We start from the raw sequence: 10488 nt of genomic DNA, 5'->3' as shown, positions 1-10488 counted from the left end.
AATTAACGCTTTGTTTGAAAACATAATTCCCAGCCCCTCTCCTGCTTTGTGACCAATGAACTGACAATTCGAGTATGACAATTCAGATTACCGCTCATCTCATTGGTCGATGAAAGGTCGCTTACGGAGAAAATACCGGAAGACAACAGATGACCACACCAAGAAGCATGGCCAACAGGGAAACAAACGCCGACACTGCGGTGCAAGTCTCGGACGACAGTACACCTAAAGCTGGGCAGACACTGTGCGATTTTTTCAGTCACGTTATTCAGCTCCTGCTCAAACTGCACGATTGACTCGCAGGGGTTAGAAGTTGGTAGGTCACGATGCAGGTCTCACACTATACGGCCCGATGCTCTGATGCGACCTGAGTGCTCACACTGTGCCTCCATAACATGAAGGTTATAACAGAAAATCTGTCGCTCTCTGTCTTTCACTCACACAGACACACCACCACCATCAACTTTGCTAAATTGCTAATGAAAAACATTGATCAGGCAGCTGTGATTGAGCAGCAGTGTAGATCCAACTATTTTCACGGTTGTTGTGGTCGTGATAATTTTGTGATGCCACATGGAAAAGGCTCGGATGAGCTTTCCAAAGTTCTACAAGTTGTGCCTCCATCGCTTGTGTCCAGATCACACGCTGCACAGCTGTGCTGCTCCGTCTTTTTCACCGACGTTTACGTGTTTGCGCGTGAGCAGTGTGAGCGGCTGCGGTGACACCCTCACGAGCGATTGATGATCGGGAGCTGGTCGTGAGGTGTTAATCGCTTCTCGTTACCCCACGTATACTACACGACGCACGATGAAGGCCAAAATCGGGCCGATCACCAAATCGGTCGCACGACTCAAAAATCGTCTCAAAATGGGCCAAAAACCGCACAGTGTGAGCCCAGCATTAGAGCAGCAATGTTTGTTCCCCTCAGAGAAAAAAAAAAAAAGGCTGCAAAAGTACAGGGAGGAATGGGAAAAGGAAAACACCTGGCTGGGAAAATGCACGATAACACCTACAAAGCGCACTGCACTGTGTGCCGGCGCACTTTTTCCATAGGCATGCTTCTAATGGTGGGCACATGATAGTGATGGGATTTCCGGCTCTTTTTAGAGAGCCGGCTCTTTCGGTTCGACTCACTAAAAAGAGCCGGCTCTTTCGGCTCCGAACCGGCTCTTCAGGTTGTTTTGTTGCTTTAATTAATTTATTAATAACAATAATATAAAATTATGCACAAAAGGAATTACTTACGTAAAAAAAAGTGGTTTTATTTATATATGTTTATATATAAATATATGCGGTGGGCCCTAGAGACAAAACACGTACAAATTCCAAAACACATTTCTAGCATGAACTGAACCTCCAAAGCAGAGCTACTAGATCACTTAAATCGCACAATTGAAAGCATGTATGTATTGTTTGTGTATTTATACACAGGCACTCATATATATTCAAATCATTTAAAAAAAAAAGTTCATTTACCTGTTACTACCACACACCAAATCCGGTCGTTGGTACTTGCTGGCTTGTGTAGCCACAAGATAACAAAAGCTCAACACTGCGCCCAGCATCCTGGAGCACTTCTGTTGTCTTTTGTGTTTTGAGTTTTTATGTGCTTCTGAGTTTTTACGTGCTTCGGAGTTTGTACGTGTTTTTACGTGTTTTGGAGTTTTTACGTGATTTGAAGTTTGTATGTGCTTTGTCTCTAGGGGCCACCGTAAATATACTTTTATTTATTCACTCCACATAAAATGTAATAAATCAATCAATCATATAATACAAAAATCAACTATTCACATTTCAACTTTTAACTATTTAAATTTTCAGCTTTTTCCTTTTACAAATTTAAAGTGAAAACAACACAAAACACTGCAAAACACAACACAATTAAATATAAATTATAATATGAAAACAAAAAGAACATGCATATTCTCTGTCATATGGGCCTGCGTGAATAAACTTTCTGAATCCTTTATCATCTCCAACTGAAAATAGTTGTGGATGATTACCATACCTTTCTAATGTGACGTTGTTGTCCCTGGCTCTCTCTCTCTCTCCTTCTGGCTCTGTTCGTGTGCTACTGAGTGTAACTACCGCCCCTCCCCCCTCTGCCCATCGTAAAGCACAAGGCTGGCGTGCGGAGTGAAGCGGAAAAAAAAGTGCGAGAGAGGGCGAGAGAAAGAAAAAAAAACCCACGTGACGGCTCGCGATAAGGAGCCGGCTCGCGTCGTTCACGTCAAAGAGCCATTTCGTTCGCGAACGACCCATCACTAGTCAGAATCCAAACTGCGTTCAAACAAACAACACGCAGCACAAAAACACAGTTTACATACCACCGTCGTCTTCTCCTTATCTGTCAGACTAGCCGATTTTATGGGTGTAGTGGCGGCGGTGTGTGGGCTCGCGTCGGCGTTTATTCAGCGCTGATTGCGGGAGGCTCCATTGCCGTCGCACTTTTTGCTGACAAATATTGGCGACTGTCAAGCCTTTGAGTCGCCGAGCAGCTGAATAGGGGAATAATGTTGACGCGCCCGCTGTTTAAAACGTAAGTCAAAGTTCCAGGTTAAAACTCCTTTATTTGTTATCAAATCCTTAAAATCCGTAGAAAACAGTGATCAAAAACATTCTAAGCTTGAGCGGTCAGCAAAAGTCGACTTCCCCCATCACCCACTCGTTCACAAAAATTCCCTCAGGACGTGAACAGGTGATATAGCAATCACCGACACCACATGACCCAAAGCTACGCCTATCCACAACACTAGCTAAAGGTCCAGCTGCTGTATGTCAAAGGGGTCAAAGGGAGAGAAAAGAAAAAGAGCTAACTTCACCCAGAAAGATGTAAGAAAAGACAGGACAGGAGAGAAAGAAGAGAGGTTATATCTGTGGACTGTAGGAGATGCTATTTAAATAGGAAATGAGTCGTACACACACAGTCAGTTCACAAGGTTTAATGCTAATGCGCCTGTGCTTACACGCTATTTTAGTTATTCTAATTATTAATGACGGGAAACATCTCAACCTGGTTCGGGAACAGCACCATGCAGGACAGACGAGCTCTACAGAGGGTTGTGCGGTCAGCTGAGCGCACCATCCGCTCCGAGCTCCCTGACCTGCACTCAATCTACAGCAGGCGGTGCTGGACCAAGGCCAGGAAGATGGTGAAGGACCTCAGCCATCCCAACAACAGACTGTTCTCTCTGCTGAGGTCAGGAAAGCGATTCCGCTCCCTGAAGACCAACACAGAGAGACTGAGGAGGAGCTTCTTCCCGCAGGCGATACGGTCTCTCAATCACACCACCACACAGTACTGACCCACACATATGGTTCTTACACACACACTGGACTTTCTGGACATTGTTTTCACCTCATCACTTAAATCACTTTAAGCATATTTGCACTGCACAAGACATAATGTGGATTGCACAACACTGGACACTATATTCTTCATTTCCAGTTAATACTTGTACAGCTGCTGTTATTGTGTATATATATATATATTTATTTATATTTAGATTTCTTCATACATTCTTATATAGTTCTATACTGTGTATTTTGTTGTACAGTTATTTTATTTTCAACTTTAATTTATATATTTTATCTTATTCTTTCCCAGTTAAATTTACCCTTCATTCTAATTTGTGTTGTACAGTTATTTAATTTTTAACCTTAATTTTTTATATTTTATTCCTTCCTAGTTAAATTTACACTTTAATTTTTCATATTTATTTCCTATCTTATTCATAGCCCTTTCCTTTTTTTTTTCTTTAGGTCACGAGCAGTTGTCCAAGCATTTCACTGCATATCGTACTGTGTATGACTGTGTACGTGACAAATAAAAAAATTTGAATTTAATTCATTTACATTTAAAATGATGATGCTTAGAGTCATTCACTGAACTCAGTCATTATACCAACTTTAAACAGTTTAGTAATATACAGTATACCTTTAGTGTAGAGAATGGAACTCAGCCAAGATAGCACTGTAAAACAACACAGAGTTACACACATTGTGTGGTATCATCGTAATAGTTACTAATTGTGTTGAGCAGGTGTTCATTTTCAAATTAATGTCAGCAGATTTTTGCTAATTTACTGTATAGAGTAGGTAATAGATAGCCATGCAGTGATACAAGCAATCCAAAACTACATGAAACACATGACATTAGACATAATGGGCCTTCCTCATTGGAGACGTGTTGACTTCTCAGTCACATGATTAGCAACAATGATCATGCTGATCTGTGTGTGCCTGTGAGCTGTTGGCAAAACGTATTGTTGCTGCGGTTTTCTTTTTACCCTCTTTTTTCTAAGTTAATCAGAAAAAAGTTTTCCGCCATAATTTTCTTTATTACTCCATTTACATAAATTCAACTGGAGTTTTGCTTTTGCAGTTCAAATTTAGGCTTCGTCCACACGTACACGGGTATTTTTGAAAACGAAGATTTTCCGTTTTCGTGTATAAAAAAAATCCCGTCCACACATAAAAGCCAAAAACGAAGGAAAACACTGCTAGGAACATGCCAAAGCAGCAGGTGGCGCTATATTCCTATCCGTGTAGAAATGTTGGCCAATCAGAAGTCAATAAGCCTGGGTGGGAAAGAGTAAACAAAGATGGCGCATAGAAGCAGAACTGAGTCGTATGTGTGGCGGGACAATAACTGTGTGTGTATATGTAAGCATTTAAACACTGCAGAGAGTAAAATTAACAGTAACAGTATTTTGTCTACGTCCGCCATTGTAGAAATTAATTTCACCGAAACAATAACGTTGTCACGGCCCAGCGGCACGAGGGAACAAAGATGGACACAGGTGCAGAAACCAACCCGGAAGCGAGACGGTAGGGAACAAATGATTTATTTCCGCCCACAGGCAAACAAAAGCAAAAGCAAAGCGGCGCCACCACACTCGTGGCGCGTAGGATTATCTACGGCAACCTAGACACCTCTAGGAGATGGCTGAACAGCAGAGGCAGCGGGGAGATAGAAACAGGACTAGGCAGGGGCCGGGGCAATGGTTTCAGGTGGAGGGGACAGGTGGGGCGGAAGCCCGGAAGAGGTCGAAGCGTGGGGAGGCAGGCAAGTGAGTGGTGGGCCGGCAGGCCACGTCGTGTTAGCAGCAGGCGGCCCAGGTCCAGGAAGGCGGGAGTGAGGGAGACAAGATCTCCACTCCAGGTGCTACCTCTGAGGACAAGAAAAACAAGTAAGACATCACACAGCGTCTGACAGAGTTATGATGCTCCACTCGACTGACATGGGGATAGCAGATACTCAGGCGATGAATGGTTGAGAGCGCAGGTCTGATATACTGCCGGCACGATTGCCCACAGGTGGTCAGCCAGGGAGGAGCAACCGAACTCCGTCCAAAGGAGGAGGGGCCGCTGTCGGAGACCTGCAGGTGCCCACCCAGACCATGACAAACGTGGCGCACAGTGTGACGTCAGAAGAGGCGCACACCTTTGACGCTGCGTTTTCTCCGTTTTCCTCGTCCACACGTAAACGCAAAAACTGAGTTTTTGAAAATATCCACCCTGGCCGGAGTTTTGTGACCGAAAACGCCGTTTATGTGTGGACGAAAGGCGCAAACGCATAGAAAAATCTGCGTTTTCAAAAATACCCGGGTACGTGTGGACGTAGTTTTAGACTCTTCAGTTCTGTGTACTATAGCTGGCATTTATTGTAAAATGCCAAAGTGAGTATTTGATTACAGTAACATGGCTATTAGTGCAATACCAGAGATAGCATTTATCCACATAACAATGATGTAAGAATTGTGTTTAAGTAAAATCTGAAGATATTTCACTTGAGTAGCCCGTGCTACATTTTAATACCACAATAACTATTTGATTAGTCTCACCATCAGTTCATGATTATGCCAGTACTGAACACAAAAATTTAAGAGACAAATCAAGAGCCTGGTTTGTCAGATTGCACATTTTTATTTTAGTTAAATGATCTCCAGATGATCAAAAAGTGAAGACATGCAAATGTTAACTTATCAACAAATGTTGTTACAGTAGTTTTGACTGCCAATCACAATCATGTTCTCAGAACTGTTAAAACACACATTATACACGATAATGTCATGTAAGGATAGTAACTGATCCAAAGGACATCTTCAGAGATGGTCTTCAACAAACTCAAAGTGCTTCAACAAGCAACACACACATAATCAGGAATTTCTACTGTTTATTTAAAACAGCATTAAATTGAATGACATTTTATTTATATAGCACCAAATCACAGACCCTAAAATGATTAAACATTTCAAACTATTTTATGATATACTTGAGATAGCACATGTTCAAATTCACATTTTTTATGAACATATTGCTTCCTCATAGACACATTTCAAACAATTTCATACTTTCTATCTGTTAATTTTGTGGTTTTAGAAAGCCTTTATTAAATCAAATGTAAATGTTTATAAAGGAAGGTCAAAATTAAAGGCTTGTGGCACAGGCAAAGTTTGGGCAGAGTCTGACTGATGGGACTCTTTTTGTGACTTATTTACTCAGATTCAGCATCACACAATAAAATATATAACTGATAAAGAAACAGAAAGACAGAGAACCGTTTAAGGCATCATTGAAACCTGATACTTCAGGCCTCAAGGTGTACAGGTAGGCCATTTTCACATTTTATCCTTTTGTTTTTTCTGAGTGTTAGCATTTGGTATAAACAAGGTTTGCTGCTTATCATTATGCAGTCAATGACATCAAATTTGTGGGTGACAAACCCCTTTTTGTTAGTGCTACACAAAGCAACTACTAAGGTCACCTTATCTTTCATGAAAGTATTTATTGACTTACACTGATTTATGTCATTGACATTTATCATCATGTTATTACAGTCATGAGAGCCCTTTCTTGGAAGGATGTGTTTCCTTTTGAAATCTTTATAAGTTTGTGAGAGCACAGCAGCAGAGAGCAGCAGCAGCAGCAAACAGGCACATTGAACCTTCATGAGTCCCTGGTGAAGAAAAACCAAACATTTACATTAGTCTGTCCTCTTTAAAGTTTTGATTTTAGTGGGCAGTTGTCTGTAGAACAAAAAAAATATAATATTGTTTAAACAGTCATAATAAAAAAAACATTTTCTGAGTAAATGACATCCAACACAATACTCTGGGAAATTAACTTTCTGAATTTTTGTTTACATTTTTGTGGAATTACAAGAAAAATAGGACCTTTTTAGTACACTATAACAGTAAGTACAGAAAAAGAAGAAAACAAAACAAACTTTTTATAATATACTAAATTTTTGTAATGCAAACTTGCTGAATTACTTAGTTTTGTGACTTGACTGAGAACGGGTTGGTTGGTTAATCTGCGGTGGACATAAGCTGGTCGTCTGAAGCACCAGATGGTAAAGATGTATTTTTAGATTCAATCTGATGAATATGGTTGAATCATAGTAAATACATTACACAGTGACCTGCTGATAGACTCTTTAACTTTAACAAAAGCAAAGTAACCACTAAAGTCAGCTGTGTATGTGAGATATATGACTTGAACAACATCCAACAACAACGAGTCACTTATTTTCACAAACAGCTCTGTGTGTAAGTTATGGAGGTCATTTATCAGATATACAAATTCACTGAGACACTATTACTTTTGTTTTCTTTAACTCTGAAGCATTCCAAGGATATTACTTAATTAATGTAATACTTTTTTTGTATACAACTTCTAGTCTTCTTCTTCCCCTTTCAGTTGTTCGCTTTAGTTATCATCCTATCCTTACCATCCTCATCTGTCACACCAGCCCTCTCCAGCTTTGTCTCCAAAACCTGTCCCTCTGATGTAATCTTTTTTAATCCTGTCGATTCTGGTCAATCTTAGTACTAACAAAATGCAACTGCCATTATTATTATAGTTTTATCATTAATGATGGACTAAAAACATTGTATTCATGCAGTTTTATGATGTACATTTTTCAGATATCAGTGTTTATAACCAAAAGGCCTACGGAAATGTTATTACCCACTAGCAAAAGGTTACACAAAGGCAAAATGGTAAAATATAACAAGTTCAAAGACTGACCTGCTTAAAGATGAAAATCACCAAAAAAGGAACAAAAAGTCAAACAAAACAGCCAAGGGAGAAAGAACCCTGATTCCTCTGTGCAGCTCCTGCCCTACTCCTGTGGTATGCAGAGCAACAGTTTAGCACCCACACTTCCTGTCCATTTCATAGTGTGTATTTTAAGCCCATATACGGCATATAAACAACTAACCAACAGAGTTACAGAGACATGACCACAACAAGGAAATGCACTTACGCCCTTCTCTGCTAACACACACATATATATTTGGTTTAATACATTAACATTATTATTATTATTATTTGTGACTTAAACTAAAACAAATATTTTTTTATCATGATGCAAACCATAAAGGGCCAAAGTGCTCAAATAAAAAGTCCTTTTATGTTGTCAATCATCACACCATGTACATCTTTATGAGTTTACATGAGAAATATGTCTTATCTGATCATAACAAAACAAAAGCTGTTTTCTAGACTCCAGTGGTGTTGCAGACAGGGGGTGTACAGTGTGTTCACAAGAGTCACACGTCCTGCAGACGTGACATTGACTCAGTGAATTTTGACCATGTGACATGCAGAGGTGCTTATCTCTCTACAGAGATGGAAGTCACAAAACAGTTTCGCCACTTTAGCTTTTCTTTCTTTATTTTTAAACTTCTGTACCGCATTAACCATTTCCCGCAGTAAGCTATTGTAATAGGTAATGGCAAAATAAGTCATGTGTACATTACAGCTGAGTGAATATGAACTTTGAAATGTTTCATCTGAATTTACCATGGCCAAATCAGTCTTTAATGGGGCCACAGTGTGTATAAAGTGTAATTAATAATACAAGAAACTAAAATCATGAAACTTCTAACACAAGACTTTAATACTGGGACATTTGGCATCTTGATAAGTTGAACTTTAACTGTCACTACATATTGTTACTCCCAAATAAATAAGAATAATCAAAAATATTTAACTGGAACATGTTTTGATCAAAAATCTAAAGGTTTAGTGTCCTCAGACAATCTAAAAGTGTATTACTTCTATTTTGTTTTTAGCTTTTCGAGCATATACTATATGATATGCAGTGTACCTTGACCTACATTAGATAGATGTCTGTCATATACAGGAGAGACAACAGAGATGTGCAAATAGTTTATTAGCAGACTGGCAGAATATTATTTGATGTATATATTGTGTGGCAGAATAATTATAAATTGTAGATATATTCAGAAGTATAGAGATACGTGTCATGTTAGAGTCATGCCTGTGGCCACAAGTGCAACTGGTCTTCTGGTTTAAAATGCGGAAATATGAGCAAACTGTCAAAACATTTCACAAGTCTGTCAGTCACAGAATAAATGCCACATCATAGTTCATCTGTTGTTGCACCAGATATGTTAGCAGAGTGTGCACAAACTGTATAAATCATCAGTTATATAAATATAGTGCTGTGAAAAAGTGCTGTCACAGTTTGGCCGACAAACATGCAGGAATACCTTGTTTAATGTAAAACCAGCTTTGAATAGCAAACTGTGTCTACAAGCTGTTGTGGTCATTTGTTGTGACAGTTGCATTGTTTCCTAATCACAAATAGAGAAGTGCTAAAGCGTCTCAGGAAGGTTGCAAAAGTGATGCAAATAATTATCTGAGATGTTTGTGCTTTTATGTATAAAAGCGGAAGTGCACAGAGTCTACGCTCTGACAAAGGCAAACTATGACTTGTAAATGTAAAATATAATATCTGTTGGTCTTCAGTCTTCACTTCATGTTTGGTAAGAACATTCATTTATCATATATTATAGGAAAGAAACTCATTGATAGACAAAACTCTTAACTGAAGTTCACACACAGGTGTAAAGACGTGTGTTGAATACCAAAGTCTGAATTATTGATTCTGCTCCACTTTGCAGATTACCAACTCATTCCTGAGCCACTGCGAGTTAACCAAACAACTACAAGCAAAAACAAAAAAAGGTAGAGTGCTGGGTAACCGATATTTTTGTATGTGAAACTGCATTTAGCAAAAGCAGTGTCTCTGTGGCTCTGTTATTACAGAGCATCAAATAAATGCAAACATTTTGATGGAGGCTCAACACTGTTTTACTGTAAATCTACACATTTTCAGATAAAACCAAAGTAAAATGTGATCAGTGTCATCCAGTTGATGTGCACTATATCAAATTTATGACAGATCTACTACACCAGTAACAAGAATGAGGAAATATTAATGTAAATGCTCTGTTTTCTTTATCAGGGGATCATGAGGTTTCAATGTGCCTGTTTGCTCCTGGTGCTGTTTTCTCCTGCTGTGCTCTGTAAAACTGATGACAAGCTCAAAACTAAACATATCGTTGTGAGAAAGGGCTCCTGTGATCAAATGATGGAAAACATCAATGGCAGAAATGAATGCAAGGAGAAAAACACTTTCATCAAAGAAGAGTATTTGGAATCAGTTCTGAC

Source organism: Diplotaxodon limnothrissa, linkage group LG23 (assembly GCF_057381915.1).
Source record: "Diplotaxodon limnothrissa isolate DT_005_m linkage group LG23, D_limnothrissa_male_GT1.1, whole genome shotgun sequence".
Classification (NCBI taxonomy): Eukaryota; Metazoa; Chordata; class Actinopteri; order Cichliformes; family Cichlidae; genus Diplotaxodon; species Diplotaxodon limnothrissa.
The sequence above is the reverse complement of the archived record's forward strand: the minus strand, read 5'-3'. Positions refer to the sequence as shown.